This window comes from Peromyscus leucopus, chromosome 5 (assembly GCF_004664715.2).
Source record: "Peromyscus leucopus breed LL Stock chromosome 5, UCI_PerLeu_2.1, whole genome shotgun sequence".
Classification (NCBI taxonomy): domain Eukaryota; kingdom Metazoa; phylum Chordata; class Mammalia; order Rodentia; family Cricetidae; genus Peromyscus; species Peromyscus leucopus.
The window spans coordinates 129,135,479-129,153,580 of record NC_051067.1 but is presented as its reverse complement, the minus strand read 5'-3'; the positions used below and the strand labels follow the sequence as shown (position 1 = coordinate 129,153,580).

General features: G+C 43.6%; 1 pseudogene; it reads right to left on the bottom strand.

Annotated features, from left to right (window-relative positions):
* Nucleotides 1-3,112: 3,112 nt before the first annotated feature.
* On the bottom strand, nucleotides 3,113-4,830 carry LOC114707133 (annotated as a pseudogene).
* Between the last annotated feature and the right edge of the window lie 13,272 nt (nucleotides 4,831-18,102).

The window sequence follows — 18,102 nt, the reverse complement described above, 5'->3', positions numbered from 1 at the left end:
CCAATGCCAGCACAGTGGGTTATAGCTAAAGCCTGATTGGCTTTGGGGAGTGTAGTTTATGTTGCTGAGCCTACACAAAATCTCCATCTTTGTACCATGGCCATCTTTTCCAGGAAAGGCTGCTGAGACTCGGACATTTCTTATAAGTCAGACCTTCACAGGATGAGATTCTGGGCTATTTTTTTTTTTTTAACAACCTCAGCTCTGTGGCTTGAGGGGAACTTTCAGGATAGGCATCAAAGATTTCAAGTGCAGCACCTGACCTGGAAATTCATCCTCTTCTCCCTACACATTGTTCAGCAACAATGGAAGTAACTAGATGATTCCATTGCACAGTTTTTGTTAGCTGACAAAAACATCCAAAGGTATCCTATGCATAGTCATTTTGTTCATTAGTATTTACCAACTTAGGTCACCTGGGAAGAGGGAATCTCAACTGAGGAATCACCTTCATCAGATTGGCCTGTGGCATGGCTGTGGGGACATTTTCTTGATTGATAATTAATGTAGGTGGGGCCAGCCCATTGTGATCAATGCCGTTCCTAGGCTGATAGGCCTGAGCTATGTAAGAAAGGTAGCTTAATGTAAGCTTGAAACCAGTCAATAGCTGCCTTCCATGGTTCCTGCCTCTGCTGCTGCTAGAGTTCCCACCCTGACACCCTCAGCAATGAGCTCTGATTGGGATTTGCAATATAGGTACTAAGGAAACACTTTCAACCCCAGAGTTGCTTTCCATCAGTGTTTTATCACAACAGCAGTAAGTAAGTAGGACACACACACACACACAATTAATTCTGCATATATATGCTACTAGCCCTATAAACATATAATAGTTCTGTATATACCAATTACTAGTTTTATATGTGTAGAAATATAGATACTTGCATACAAATATACATGCGGTAATAGGAAATATATATACACATATGAATATGATCTATCTTTATAATATGATGTATGCCTGCATGTGGTGATGGATATGTGCATGCATGTATATACAGTGTATCTGTATACATATATACACACTTGAATACACATGTGCATAACACCTATATGTGTTGCAATTTGGATACAAAATGGTCCCAAAGGCTCAGTGAGTAGGGAGGTGACTGGGTCATGAGGATGATAGTTTTGTCTTTGGATTCATTCACCAACAAGTTCATTGCTGGATGGATTAATAGGAGGCGAGTCATGGGAGCAGTCATTGAGCTGTGCCTTTGAAGGTGCATCTTGCTTTGGTTCCTTCCTATCTCTCTGCTTCCTGACCACTATGAAGTGAGGGGCTTCCTTTTCACTTGCTCCCATCACCATGGTGCCGCTCACTACAGGCCCATCACAACAGAGCCAGGGAGACATGGAAAAAGCCTTTGAAACCACAAGTCAAACTACGCTTCCATCCTATGAGTTGTGTGGTAATATTGTGTTCCCCAATATATTATGCACCCTAATAAACTTATCTGGGGTCAAAGAACAGAACAGCCACTAGACATAGAGGCCAGAAAATGGTGGCACACACACACACCTTTAATCCTAACATTCAGGAGGCAGAGATCCGTCTGAATTTCTGTGAGTTCAAAGTCACACTGGAAACAGCCAGGCATGATGACACATGCCTTTAATCTCAGGAAGTGATGGCAGGAAGCAGAAAGTTATATAAGGTGTGAGGACCAGAAAATAGTCTGGTTAAGCTTTTAGGCTTTTGAACAGCAGTTCAGCTGAGATCTATTCGGATAAGGACACAGGGGCTTCTGGTTTGAGGAAAAGAGATCAGCTGAGGCATTGACGAGGTGTGGTTAGCTGCAGCCTGTTCTGGCTCTCTGATCTTTCAGCGTTCACCCCAATATCTGGCTCCAGGTTTGTTTTTATTAATAAGACCCTTTAAGATTCGTGCTGCAGAGTTGATTGGTTAAGTGTTTTGGGACAGTGACAAAAATCTGGTCAACATTGCACATGGCTGTTTGAACGATGAATGTCCCTGTAGTCTTTGGCATTTAATGTTTAGTTGGTGGTTCTGTTTGGGGAGGCTTGGGAGGCGTGGCATTGCTGGAGGAAGTGTGCTTTGAGAGCTCAACGGGCTGTATCACTTCAGGTTTGCTCTCTGTGTTCCCTGCTTGCTGTTCAAGAAGTGAGCTCTCAGGTGTTGCTGCGTCTGCTTGCTGCCACGCTTCCCTGCAGTCATGGTGACGGAATCCTGGAACCGTAACCCTCTGGAACCATAAACCCCAAATAGACCCTCCTTCTCTAGGTCATGATGTTTTGTCACAGTAACAGAAAAGTAGTGTGTGTGTGTGTGTGTGTGTGTGTGTGTGTGTGTGTGTGTGTGTTTGATTGCATGCACCTGTGTGTTACATATAAATGAGAGTGGAGATCTAAAATCAGCAGGGCCAGTGCTGCAGGTTGAGTGTGAGCCTGTGGGGTTCAGACTTGAATCTTGTTTTTCTTTTTGTTTGTGTGTTTGCTTTGCTTTTTAACTTTAAACAAACTTGTATTGTAAAGGTTGTCACATAATTGGATACTTCTCTACTTTGTACACACTAACTTTCACTCTCTACGGAAAGGCTGCTTCTGAACTTCCCACCTGGTGACACAGCGCTGCACTCCTGACTGGAACAGAAGAGTGGAAATGCCTCAGTGATTTAAGTTGAAAGCAGGACACTGGTGTGTGGCTCTTGCACCCAGTATCAAGAATGTACAAATGTCATTATTAAAAAGTACAAAATAAGCCGGGCGGTGGTGGCGGCGGCGGCGGTGCACACCTTTAATCCCAGCACTCGGGAGGCAGAGGCAGGCGGATCTCTGTGAGTTCGAGGCCAGCCTGGTCTACCAAGTGAGTTCCAGGAAAGACGCAAAGCTACACAAAGAAACTCTGTCTCAAAAAAGCCAAAAAAAAAAAAAAAAGTACAAAATAAATTAGGTGTGGGCATGGACAGTGACAGCAGTAAACCCTTACATATTGTCAGTGGGAATGAGTAACTAACTGGTGGTTACAGTGATCAGCTAGTCTCCTCTTCAGTCATTTTCTTCAGGTGACTTCTGTGAAGTTATCGATGTGGAACCTGCCCTGAGCTTCCTCTCACAGTTCACTGATCAGGGCCAAGCACTATGCGAGGAGTCAGAACATGGCACCTCCCATACCCTCTCCGTTCCACCCATTGCACCCATTCCAGGGTCTTTCTCTTCCTTAGGAATTTCTGTCACTACAGCTTCTGTTATGGTTAGCAAGAGGGCCACCCCAGCAGCATCCAGCAAAGCAGTTCTTATGACCTTTGTTGGTCAGTGATTCCCCTTCCTGCCATGTTCACAATGTCTCTGAGCACAGCATCATAACCAACTTCCAAGGAACTCTGGAGAATTTTCTCAACTATCAAAGATCCTTCAACACCTGCATTCTTAGCAATAGTCATTGCAGGAATTTTGAGTGCTCTTTTAATAATTTATATACCTATTTTCTAATCTTCGTTAGCAGGCTTTAATGACTCCAAGGCTGGGATTTGCCGAAGCAGAGCTCGGTGAATTGTCCTAGAAGAATGCCTTCTTCAGCAGCTGCTCTGGTATCCCTGAGAGCATCCTTAACTCTGTCTCTTTTCTCATTCACTTCAACATTACTTGTGCCTCCAAGCACAACTAATCCACCTGGTTTCTGCCAGTCACTCATTCAGCTTTTTCCTTTTCATATTCACTGGTTGTAATGTCTAACTGCGCAGTGGTTTCTTGCATACGTTTTTTCAATTTGAGCTTTGTCACCTCTTCCTTCCGAAAGCATGGTGTCATCTTTGGTGACAATGACCTCTCCGACTTTTCCTAAGTCATGAGCTTGAATATCTTAAAGATTTAGATTCAACCCCTTCTCCAAATACCGCACCACCAGTGGCAATTACCGTGTCTTTAAGCTGGTTCTTCCTATTATCCCCAAACCTTGGAGCGTTGACTGTTATAACCCAAAGACCAACTTTTAGTCTGTTCAAAACCAGTGTGCTTAGAGCTTCTGCATCAACAGCTTCAGTGATGATGACCAAGGGCTTCCAATGAACACTGACAATTTCAAGAGTAGATTCAATGGACTGAACACTAGAAATTTTCTTTTCACTTAATAGAACATAGGCATCTTGGGACTCACAGTTTGGACCTTTTGATGTGTTAGTTAAACATGGGGGAATATATTCTCTGTCAAACTTCATGCCTTCAATAATTTCTAATCCACCATTAGGGGTTCCCCATCCTTCACTCTGGTGATACCCTTTCTTCCAGCCCTTTTCATTGCATTAGAAATGATGTTTCCAATGTCTTTGTCTCCATTTGCAGAAATCGTAGCAACCTGAGCTGTTTCTTCAGGGGCTGTCACAAGTTTAGATTGTTTTTTAAGTTCAACAATTACAGCATTCAGCCAACATCACACTTCTCTGGAATTCTACTGTATTCGCACCTCTGCTGATCTTCACAAAATCTCCCTAGGCAATAGAATGTGCCAGAACAGTAGCAGTGGTGGCACCATCCTCAGCCTTTTCATGTGTGTTATTGACAACACCTTGAACAAGTTTAGCTCTCATCTGTTTGTATTCGTCCTTTAAGTCAATGGACTTTGCGACAGTGACTCCATCTTTTGTTACTTTGGGACTTCCCCAGTTCTGTTCAATAATCAGTTCTTCCCTATTCTAACAGGGAAGTATTCTAACAGTTCTAGCATTGGCTAAAAGTTCTGCACATTTAAGCATTAAGGCTCCAGCATCCACAACCAAATTTTACATCTTTGGCATGGACCCAAATGAGATGTGGAGCCACTGCGCGGGACACTGGTCTCATCTGGGGAAGAACTGTGAGTAGTTGAAGCATTTCTGTGGGAGTGCATGAGGCAAGGCAGGCTGTCGGAGATGAGTGGGGTACAGACTTTAATCTTATCGGCAGGCCTCTTATTCTATTCAGGTACTTACTGTTTTGAATGAGACCTACTCCTACCATGGGATCCAATCTATTTAATGCAGTCTCCCAACTAAAATATCATTTTCATCTAAAAAAATATCTCAATAGAATACCAAATAACCAAAATAACTGGGCTCTCCATGGCCCTGATGAATTTGACAGATTGATATATGACATTAACAACCCAAACTCTCTCTGTCTCCATATTTCCTCATGGTCATCCACATGAAAACACAGTCTTGACAAAAGTCACTCCCAAGGCATCCAGGAATATTTGAGATTCATGTGATCACCTAATGCTGCTCTTCATTTTACAAATGGCTATGGGTGGTTAGTTTTAAATATCAAGTTGCCACAACGTAGTATCACCTGGGAAGAAAGTCTCAACTGAAGTATTTTCTGGATCAGGTTGTTCTGTGAGCATGTCAGGGTGTGTATGTGTGGCTTCATTATTAATTGCTGCAGCCTACTATGGGCAGTACCATTCCCTGGGCTCTGAACTGTTTAAGAGTGAAGAAAGCTAGCTGGGTGAACAAGTGAACAGCGTGGTTGCATTCATTTCTCTTTGCTCTTAATTCTGAGTGTGTTGTGACTAGCTGCTTGAATTCTGCCTTGACATCCCCATAATAATGGACTAAAATCTGGAATCTTAAGTTAAAATGAAGACTTCTTTGCTTCAGTTACTTTTTCTTGGGGTATTTGTCAAAGCAACAGAAATGAAACCAAGAAAGCTGAAAAAGTAAAACTCAAGTCCTTCCATACTTCTGAGTTTAAGGAACAAGTTTTGCATCTCTGTGACAGTGATGGCTTCCCACCACAGCATCCTTAAACATTCCTCAAGCCATTAACATCTACCTTTCTAGTGGGTTGCTTCCATAACTACCTCTATTACTTTGTAAAGATTCATAGGATACTTGAAACAATCAAGATTTTGACACATTACGTCTAACGAGGCAGACACATGGCTACTTCAAGCTGTAACAGTTCATCATAGCATCTTTCCAAATGTCTTCCAACCTTTTCATACCAATCGAAAACATTCATTTGACATTTTCACTGATACACTTCTTTTAATATGCCAGCTGTCTACTTGGCAAATTCACTTAACTTTATGCAAATTTGATGTGAATTCCTTGTTCTGATGAGCAGTTACTCATTTGTACCCTCACATGAAGCAGTGTGTTTTCCCCAATTAAAAGCACAAAGTATTGTACCTACTAGAATCTTCCATTTAAAGCTAGAGAAGAAGTATAAAAAGTCAAAAGGTATTGATCAAAGTTTTACTTCAGTGAGACCCTGTCTATTTATCCCTGAAACTGTCAGCAAAGGTGGCTGGTCTCTAATTAGTTATGACTCTTCACATTTGTGCCATAGTTTAGGAGACATGCCATGTGTGTCAACTCTCAACACTTGACAATTTAGTGTGAAGTGAAAGTTAGTGCCTAAGCTTTAAAATCAATGTTCTCATCAACAAAAGTCCACAGTTGGATGTTGTCATATTGCTCTGTTATGACCCTTCTTCTCAGCTTCTCAGAGCACAAAAGAACTCTTATCTGCTGTTGCCACTACTGGAGAAAATTTAAAAATTCTAACCCAAATCTATGTGTTCTCCTACTTGAAAGGTCTTGAGCAAATGCTCATTCTAAGTGTGGGGGAATGAAGAACACTTAACATTCCGAATTAAATGGTGTCAAAAGCATGGGCTTGACAGCTCTCAAGTTGAGCCCCAATCTTGAGGGTGGCTGGAGCAGGGTAAGGTGGCATCTGAGAAAACAGAAGCTCTGAAAGGAGATGGTGCAGAGGGAGTTACATTCCTCACTGATGTAACATTCCAACATATGCACCCTGAGCCTAAATTTCCCCAATGGGCATCTCAGCTGGGCATGGCCAAATCATCAGCACCATCAACATCACCAACATTATCATCTTCATCATCAGCACCAATGTATTATCTTCTTCACCATCATCTTCATCATTTTCATAATCATCTTCAGCAGCATCATGACCATTATCTTCATCAGACCATCATCTTCATCCTCCTCATTAGCTGCATCATCATCATCATCAATGCCATCAACAAAGCCCAATAGTCCTTTTCTACCATAGAATCTCCTCAGCAAATCATCTTTCCTCTCAGTTCACAGCTGCTTCACCCTCCCATGGATTTGATTAAGTTTTGAGAAGTCATCTTTAAATCCCCTCTTTCTCACATCCATAAGATCATTGGCGTATGATATTAGCTCCACTGTCCTACTTCTACTACAGCCCAAACAACAGCCTCTGACCCTCAGGCTTTTCTTCTTTCTCTTCCTCCCTAACAACATTCTTGGTAATACTATTACATCCCAAGTTAGAAATTGGGTTTCCCACTAGAATTCTCTTATAGTTCCCATCAAAGGGAGGATAAGTGTAAAAGACCTCAGAGGAGTTTAACAAATTTGTCCCTTGGGATCTCCTTGCCTGTGTTCTTTATGTTGAGTTTGCTTACCTGTCTCCACCTGGATCTCCAAGCTACCCTTGGAAACCATGAGTTTCTTGGAGCCTTTTTTTTTAAAATACAGGATCTTCTCTGTAACCTAGGTTACTCTCAAAACTGCTATGCAGCTGGAGATGACCTTGAACTTCTGATCCTCCTGACTCTACCACCTAAATGCTGGGATTATAGGCATGCACCACCATGCCTATTTATGTGTTATTGGAGACCAACCCATGGCTTTACACACTTGCAGCAAGCATCTTTGTCAGCTGAGCTACATTCCCAGCTGCCCCCTCCACCATGCAGGAGGTCTAATGGTCTAAATGCCTTCTCCAGACACCTGGATGCCCCTCATCCCTGCCAGGTCTTTGATCAGTGATGTCTCCTCCCCCTCAGCAATGTGTTTTCTAAGCATCAGATTCAAATCTCACCACTCAAGTCTTCTATTCTCTTCTCTGGTCCCTTGTCCCTAGCTGTCATGACCTGTAATCTGCTGTAAGTTTTGCATACTTTGTTTACCACTGAAATATAGAGTTCCCAACCATAGATTTTTGTCTCTCATGTTCACTTCTCTGTCATCTCTATCCCCTGTCCCTTTTGGCCCAAGATAAGTACCTAATAAATATTTGCTGAGTTAAAGTGAATGAACAACTCTATCTCAAATTGTATCCTACACTCTAACCCCAGGGAAAGAGCCCTACCTCAGCCCATCTTTCCTGCAAGTCACTTCAGAGAATGCTTTGGCTTTGGAGTTCTTCACCTAGACCTGTGGTGTCCTGTAGGCTTTAGCATTAAATAAAAGTTCATCCATGAATGAAGACTGCTAGTCATCCTGAACATTTAAATGAAAAATTAATTAGAAAGAGACTCTCTTAGAAGCAATATCTTGACTTTGACTCCAGGCATACACAGAAATGCTTCAACAACCAGCATCTTTTTGGCCCAGTGTTGAACATCCAGGCCTCTCCTCTAAAGCTGCAGCCACATGCCAAGGCAGTGATGCTGCCTTTGAGACCTGTGATGGCTGATCTTGATGGTCAGCTTGAGCATCTCTGCATTAACTAAGAACCCAAGCATCTAGGCACACCTGTGAGGAATTTTCTTGGTTGGATCAACTGAGGTGGGAAGACTCACCCTGAATCTGGGCCTCACCTTCTGATGGCACTGATGTGAGGGAAGGAAGCTTGCCTTTTTCCTGCTTTCTCTCACTCTCACTGGCAAGTTAATTTATCCTGTTGCCGAGACATTCCTTTGTTGGTATTAGAACTGACTTTTTGTTGGTATTAGAATCGACTTCTTTAGGATTCTGATGCAGACTGAAGACCACCAGCTCTTTAGGAATCCTCTGGGATGCCAACCCCAGATTGGGACTGCTGAGACATCCAGTCTTGAGGACTGAACAACTACTCAACTACTAGATTCTTGGCCTTTGCATTGGAGGAATAGCCAAGTCACCATTCCAAGTATGGTGCTTATTTTTTAAGATTTATTTTATTTTGTATTATGTGCATGCATGTTTGTGCCTGTCTGTATATATGAACACGTGTACGCAGTGCCTAAAGAGGCAGAAGAGGGCATCAGACACCTTGGAGTTAGAGTCACAGACAGTTGTGAGCTGCCTGATGTGAGTGCTGGGAACTGAACCCCGGTGCTCTGGAAGAGCTGCAAGTGCTCTTAACAGCTGAGCTGTCTCTCTGACCCCCAAGTGTGGGTGAATAATAAAATGAAGTCATTGTGCTCCATGCAGTTGCTTCATTTGCACTGACAGCTCCCGTGAGCCCTTGAAACTCTGTGGTCTATACTGTATTGCATGTACCTGAGTGTGTCTCTCCACCACGATAGGTCTCTTTATCTCTCTATATGCACCGCTGCACCCCTGGTTGTCATAAAGTTACCTGGTACATAGTGCTTTGCAAATGTACGTTGAATGACAAGAATCACAGCATTCCCCTTGGATGAAAGAGAAAGATACAATCCAGATGGTGGTGTTTCATAACAGGCAACAGAGGTAACTCAGAAACTACTGGACAAGAAGGGAAAAGGTTGCTTTCTTGCTCACTTTGTCTACTGAGGAACTATACAAAGCACAGCTCTTGTGGCTTAGGGGATGAAGATGCTGTAGCAGTGCCTGTGGGAGGAGCCTCGTGGGGCAGCATCAAAGGGATGATGATTTAGGAGCTTAGGGACCACACATACCTTTGCTTTCATCTATGTCTTATGATAGACTGAATTGGGCTGCTCTCTGACTGGCTTGTAAGTGGACTGCTAGGCTCACCTGAACAATCATCTTCATTATGTTCAAAAGGAAGAGAAGGAAGACTGGCTTCTTGGGATTCTGATCACAAGATTTGCTGAAGTATGGTTCTCAAGGACTCATGACCACCTTGAACCAATGGACCTATAAGGCTGCATGGTGCAAGGGATTTCAGACAACCCAGGGATCCTGCAGCTGTGATGGAGAGTGGGATGGGGGACTGATGGGGCTTTCTCCAAAGTATGTGTGCATGAAAGCAAGAAGTGGATACCCCAAGTCTGGGTGGTAAAATGGAGGGGTGAACAATGGTGGTGGGTGGTGTGTGGTCCATTTGATACCTACAGAGGAAGACAATTAGATCAACACCAGAGTTCTTATCGATGACATTGATTGACAGAGAAACCATTTCCGAGGTCTATGGATCTTCAGTCAATGGAGTGCTTGCCATGCGAGCATGAAGACCTGATTTCAATTTGCAGAATCCATGTGAAAAAGCCAGTAGTGGTGGTGCATGTCTGCAGTCCCAGGGCTGGGGAAGTAGAGCTAGGAGGCTCCCTAGAGCTCCTTGTTGGCCATCTATCCACCCACCATCTATCCATCCATCTATCCACCCACCTACCCACCCATCCACCCATCCATCCATCCACCCACCCACCCATCCATCCATCCATCCATCCATTCATCCATCTATTCATCCATGCTAGGTTCAGTGAGAGACACTGTCTCAAAAAATAAGGTAGAGAGCAATTTAGGAAGACACTGAATATCAACTTCTGGCCTCCACACACAAGTGCACACATATGTATGTGTACCCACACATCCACTTGTGCATGTGCACACTCACACAAATGGACACACAAGATGTGTAGTAGAAGAATTTGAACCTAGAATTTTGTTTAATAGCTAAATTATTATTCTCATGTGGGGCTGAAATCCAGATGACACCATACATGGAGATAATCAAGGTTGCTGACCACAAACCCCTCTAAGAAGTCACTGGAAGGTACACTCTAGCCAAACAAAACAACATTGGTTTTCCCCTCAAGAAAGTAGAAGTTGTGAAAAATCAGAAAAATGGAATTCAAAGCTGAGGTAAAGTAAGAATCCATCATCAAATGAGGCAAATTCATCACTGGCAGATATTAAAATCCCTGACAATCTGGGAGAGGTAGAGGCAGAGGATGAGGCGGGGAGGGGAATGCGCTCCTGCAGCCAGCCTTTCTTCTGATCAGGCAGGGCCTGGGGAAGTTAAACAGCATGTACTGAAAAGTCCAGGTTGGTGATAGAAAGCAGCTCCCGTGGTACTGGGAAGATGACGGGGTGGTAGGAAGATGGAGTGATGGACTGCTGTGGAAATGATGTTCTATTCTGTTGCTCAGGACTGAAGCCAGGGCTTTGCCCTTGCTGACTGAAGACTCACTGCTCCACTAATCATCAACTCCCCAGATAGAATACTTTGGAAAAGCAAGAATGAAAGAAGAAGGAGGAGGAGGGGAGGAGGAAGAAGAAGGAGAAGAAGGAGAAGGAGAAGGAGGAGAAGAAAACATTAAATAGAAAGAATTAAGATTAGAGAAATCTGTTAAAGTAATAAAGTAGTCCATTAAAATTGTTTCAGGTTGTTTTTAATTGTTACTTTATTTTTAAAAATATGATATAATTACACCATTTCCCATACACCCTTTCTTGCTGTCTTTCAAATTCATAGTCTCTTTTTACATTAATTGTCGTTACAAAAAAAATTGAGTTGAAGAGGCTGCTCTTGGAGAGGACCTGGGTTTGATTCTCAGCACCCACATGGTGGCTCACAACCATCTGTAACTCCAGTACCAGGGGACCCAGTGCCCTTTTTTTGGTCTCCATGAGAACCAGGCACAAACATGGTATACCGACATGCATGTCGGCAAAAGAGCCATACATATAAAATAATAAAAATAAAAACTTTAAAAACCAGGTTGAAGACAGACATATGAATATGTAAGAGATTTCAAAACAAGCATATCCCACAGCATTCTTAAAGTGCAGAAATGAATAAAGTACTTCTCTGTATGAACTGTTTTAAAGACTGATTATAATAATGAGCAAAATACAATGCCAAAGAAAGTATTAAATCAGATCAAAGAGCTAATTTCATTTGAAAAACACTTCATCAAGTGAAGATTTACAAGCAATGATCCTTGACTGTGTAGAAAATACACACACCAGCAAGGGAGCTGGCAAGATGGCTCAGCAGATGATGATGTTCCTGAAAGCCCAGCCACCTGGGGCCGTCCCTGGAACGTGACAATGGAGGAAGACAACTGACTTCCACATGACGCTGTGACACATTCCCCCATAGATAGGTAAGTAGCTAGCTAGCTAGATGATTGCTAGATAGATGGATGATGGATAGACGGATGGTTGAATGATAGCAACAATAGACAGAAATGCAAAGAGAATTTGAAAAAAGTAAAATCATAATGAAATTTAAAACTTGTCTCTCCTAGAAATTAGATTCAAGGATCTAAAGGTAGAGACATAATTAAATTAATAACTGTTAATCCAGACCCACAGATTTATAGACACCCACAAATTCTAATAGTCAGGAACACATATTTTGAATATGTATATGAATTTGTATATATACACACAAATAGATATATGCAATACATATTTGAATTTGCCCTGAAATTTTTAAAAAATCATATAAAACCCTCCAAATAATCATCAATCATAACTAAAATCTGCTTTGTATAAGTCAGAGAGAAAAAATTATATAAATTTCAAAACTCAGAAATAAGTTAAGACAATCTCTGATTATAATATGGAAATGCAACTGAATGATAAATGACAGGCAGGAACTAACCCTAAGGAAGTTCTCTTCTTCTGAATCACTCTTGTTTTAATATAAAAATCAAATCTGAAATAACAAACAAACGAACAAATCAATGTTTCTACTTCTGGGTATGCACCCCCAAAAGTTGAAGTTGTTTGCTGCAGAGACCTCTGCACGCCCATGCTTCCTGTACAGTTTCACAGTAGCTAAGCGTGGAATCATCCCGGTGTCCCTCACCAGAGGCACAAGCTCATGCTGCATGTCAATAACACACAGCGGGGCTTTGTCCAGCCATAAAGAAGAATAAACAAGTCACTTTCAGGAAAATGGATGCGACTGCAGCTCACCATGCTGAACAAAATACAGCAAACTCAAGCTCAAAGACAACTATGTCACATTTGTGAGATTTAGCAGGGAAGTTAAATAGAAGGGAGTCTGTGAGGGGTGTGGAGGGAAAGAGGAGTGGTGAGTGAGAGCCAAGGAGTTGCTATGGAGATTTCATCATAAACACCTTATTTTTATGATTAATAGATGCAAAGTAATAAGTAGGAACAGGCAATTTGACCTAGAGCCCAGTATAGAAAAACTGGCAGATCACCAAGGGTAACGCACAAGGGAATTTATGTAGTTTTATAAACATTTATTAAAAATCAAGATATATTAAAAATGTAGAAACCAAGCATTTCCCTCCAAGAGCCAGCATGATTAACAAAAACAAACCAGAAAGAGAGAGAGAGACTTAATAAAGACAGAAACAAACATCAACAAAATAAATCAGAAAACTAGGCAAGGAGATGTGTTTACAAAACAAAAGGTGATTCTCTAAAAAACAGGGAAGATCCACCAGCAGAGAGAACGGAGGGTGCAGACCTGGCGGCTCATACCTGCCATCCCTGGAGGAGGATCTACAGTAGCTCAGGGTCATCCTTAGTGAGTCTGAGGTTGCTAACTAGCCTAGGCTGACCTTGAACTCCTGATCTTCCTGCTGCCACCTCCCAAGTGCTGAGATTACAAGCGTGTGTCATCACAGCCAGCTGAAATTACCCTCATTATAGGCTCTTCCAAATTTCTCCAAGATCAGTTCTCAAGAGCTCAGTACATGTCAAGCACAGGAACTCCGGATGCTTCCGCTCTCCCACAATGCTCTGGAGACCCTGGCTTTTGCTGGAGGCAGCTCTTAGCTCTTTCTTCTAGCCTCATCAGGAGTCAGCAAAATTTACTTTCTTTTATTTGGAGAAAGATAAGCACCAGGGATAAGTCAGAGGAGGCTGGAAGTAAGAGTCAAGAGGAAGGGAAAGCCACCACGCAGCTTTTAAAGTGCAGATTGCCTTAAGAGCAGCCCTAATGCATCAAGTGTAATGGGAGGCTGTCTCGAGTCTACAGCTGTGAAGACTTGTCTACAAAGAGAAGACAAAGAGCTGTTCATCTGGGCGTCAATCAAACACCTCTTTTCAGCTTCAGCCTCTTCATAGTAACAGAACCCACTGAATCACACACTGCTACAGATAGGCAGTCACGAGGAAGCATCCTTGTAAGCCGGGCCCTCTGTTCTACAGTGAAGAGACGAATGCTCGACAGTATCAGAACACGTAACTCACCTCATCTGATGGATACTCACTCTCCTCTACTCAGGTTATTGGTGTCTTTCCAGTGTGTCTGTTTAAGGGACTTGGGAGATTTTAAGAGATGGACTCAACCTGTATCGTGTTTCCCTAGTAAACATGAGGACCTGATCTCAGTCACTGAGGACCCATCTGATGGCATGCTTGGAATCTAGCAGTGTGAGAGAGCCATAGACAGGGGGATCCCCAAGCTCCAGTCCAGTGAGAAATCACATCTTAAAAAGCCAGGTGGGTGGGGTCTGAGGAATACCAGCTGATAAGGTGGTACTGTGACCTCTACATATGTGTCCACACATAGGCACATACGTGTGTGCCTACACATACATGAATATGTCCACACACATACACACACATCTGAGTAGGACACATAAGTTTCTATATTTATAACTAGCTATGGGGATGCAAGGCCAACTTTCGAGGTGACAACAGACCACTTATTACTCTCTGGTCACTGTGCGGCATTGCATGCTCACTGGCTGAGCAGGAGTGACTTGGATTTGAGAAAGAAGTCAGTTTCTTTGTAGGTAGCTGGGCTTGGGTGATACCCATTGGCTGGGCATGCCGTGAGGTTCCATGTGCTGAGAGGTTGTAGAGTGAAGGGAAAGGGTGAATGTCAGTGGGGACACAGGGTGAGTCAAACGCACTGCTCAGTGTCCCTGGGAAACCCACGGGCATTTCCACCATTAGCTTCAGCAATCTGTTCCCATGTCTTACGATAAGCTCGTCCTGTCTGGGGGATTGTCGGTTTAGGTTGCTCTCAAACAGTACAAAACACAGCACCTAATTAGAATAAGTGTATGGCTTGTCCCCATCTTAAAACTCTGACTAGAGAAACATCCCTTTCACTCACTCACTTAATCCTTAAATACCTCGTGTGTATCCAGCTTCTGTAAGAGCCCAGACTGTAACAGTGAAGTGCTGATGGTAGAATTGTCACAGTAGAAAGGTGGTCAGGGGTGGCCTTATGTGAAGGAGAGAAGAGTGTAAATATGAAGCTGGTGAGGGGATGTACTGATGCTGCCAGCAGAAGCAAGAAGAAGGTAGAGGCAGGCTGATCTGTGAGTTCAAAGACATCTTGGTCTATATAGAAAACTTCAGGCCAGCCAGGGCCACACAGCGGGGGAAGGGAGAGGGAGGTGGAGAAGGAGGTTCTTGATGATTCTGAGTGAGGATGTGTTTGACACTTGGGGAATGGACACCAGAGTAGTTTAGATGCAGTGCTCCAGGGAAGAGGAAGGTGAGAGTGGAGTTGGGAAGGAAACCAGGAGCCATACCATTGATACGGGAGTTGTTAGGGTGAGAGCTGGGGCCTTGGCAGGCCTAACAAGCCTGGCTCCAACTCCCAGCCTCAACAGGCCTGTTAGACAAACGAGTGACTGTAAAAAGCAGAAAGGCCACTAATGGGGCCACATGAAGAACAGGGACAAAACTGCAGACCAATGACTCCCCAAGCCATCTTTGGGGATATCAGTATATAAGGTATAGGTTTATTAAGGGCAAGAGTGTGCATAGCTAAGCAATGCTGGTCAAAGTGTGGTCCTGCCCATCACTCATCCATCATTGTCTCAGCTCCATTCTGTCCTTCAAGGTGGCCTGACAGGTCATGTGAAATCTCTTCCTGGGAGACAATCTCCCTCTGTCTGGCATCAGGCTTCAGTATTTCCCTTTTCCTAGCATGAGATTCCCAAGAAACTACAATTTCTTGGATTCCGTTGTTTAAATAGTCTAATGCTCAAAGGAATATGCACACATGTCTCTTTAGAAGGCCTTCATTCTGGCCAGAATGGTTACACCATGGATGACCCAGATTCGGACTTTAGTGGTAACTACTGGAGATGGTCAAGGTCAATGCCTGATTAATTGTTAAGCAGGAACTTCTGGCTGGAGCGTAGAGAGCTGACTGGGGTGGGAATGGGTATAACGCCAGTGGGATGCAAGAGGAGGCCAGCCTGGTGGATCCTACAGGAGGCAGGCAAGACACTGCGCAGCTCTCACCAGTGACAGTAGTGGGGGACGTGAGAAGTGGGAGAACTTGGGATGGGTTCCAGATGCAGAGCTCACAGGATATGCTGTGAGTTAGATGTGATATTTGAGACGGGAGGAAGATTTGAGAATGACTCCAAGAATCTTGGCAGAATGAAATTACCATCTCCTGAGACGGGAAAGGCTGAAGAGAAAGAGTTTGACAAAAGGAAAAAAAAAGAATTATACTTTTCAGACACAAATTTGAAGCTAAGATTAATTACCTGTGGAGGTGTCAAGGAGGCTGTTGGAGATATCCATTGGAGCTCAGAGGGGAGAACATTTCGAGAGTGGCTCGGCCCTCCTGGATGGAAATGAGGTCACTTGGGAGAGAGAAAGGAAAGAGACACAAAAACAGAATCTGGGTATTCCCGGTTCACAGCATGGGAAGAGCAGAGCACTGGGCATCGGGAACCAAGGAAGAGCTCCTATGAGCTGGTGGCAACCAGAAGCATACACTGTCCCCTGTCACCAAGAAAGAGGGAGGGGCCACAGGGGCCATGGGTACTGAGTATAAGACTGAAGCACTAGCCTAGGATCTGGCATGTCCATGGTTTCCATGAAAGCCAGGTGTCTTAGTTAAGGTTTCTATGGCTGTGAAGAGACACCATGACCACCACAGCAACTCTTATAAAGGAAAACATGTAGCTGGGGCTAGCCTACAGTTCAGAGGCTTAGTTCATTTTCGTCATGGCCAGTGGTATGGTGGCATGCAGACAGACGTGGTGCTGGAGAAGGAGCTGAGAGTTCTACATCTGGATCCACAGGTAGCAGAAGCAACTGTGTGTCACACTGGGCATAGCTTGAGCATAGGAGACCTCAAAGCCCACCTCTACAGCGACACAGTTTCTTCAACAAGGCCACACAACTCCAACAAAGCCACACCTCCTAATAATGCCTCTCCCCATTTTCTTTCAAACCACCATACCAAGCTAGGCCAAAGGGAAAGTAGAGCTGTGCTTGGATAAATCAAAAAATCTGTTAACTAAATGCTGCTGTGGGTACAGCTGTGGTAAATGGCTATGAAAAGCAAACGAATGCAGAATAAAGGATTTGGTGACGTTCAGGGGTGGGAGGAACCAGGGTCGGGGAATCAACAGATTGTGTGTGTGGCTTTGCTTATGTGGCATAGTGCAATGAGAGAGCTCAGAGGGAGGGATTCCTTATTTTGTCTAATAGTCTCAGTCCGCAGTCCTTGGCTCTGAGGATTCTGGGCCTGTGGTAGGAAGCATGTGGCTTACTTCAGGATGGACAGGAAGCAGATGAGGAGCAAGGGACCAGGGATAGTATGTAACCTTCAAAGATTCACCCCTAGGGATCTACTTCCTCCATGTAGGTCCCACCTTCTAAAGTTTCCAGAACCTTCCAATATAGTGCTGGGAAAACAAGACTTCGATATGTGAGTCTAGAGGTTTGTGTTAGTTACTTGTCTTCTTGCTATGACAACGTATCTACAACAGCAAGGTCAGGAAGGACAGGCTGGCTCTCATTCACAGTCTGAGTCCATCATGACAGGGAAAGCGTGGTGGCAGGAGCGTGAGGTGGCTGCTCACATTGACTCCTTAGTCTGGACGCAGAGAGAGATGAACACTGACGCTTGGTTCGTTGTCACTTTTCTGTTCTATCCAGGACCACAACCCACAGGGTGATGCCATGTTCATGCCAGGTAGGGTCTTCTCATCAAAATTAACCCAATCTAGAGACTCCCTCACTGACATGGCAGAGACCTGTCTCCTAGGTGATTGTAAATGTTGTGATTTGACAATCTAAACCACCACAAAGACATTTCATATTCAAATTGTAGCAGGCACATGGATATCCACTGTCTTGTTATTCTTTCCATATTTCAACCAGACATAAATCTAGTAGTATAATTTTGTATTTACCCCACACTGAAAAGTAATTACAAGCTGGGCAATGGCGGCACACACCTTTAGTCCCAGCACTCGAGAGGCAGAGCCAGGTGGATCTCTGTGAGTTCGAGGCCAGCCTGGTCTAC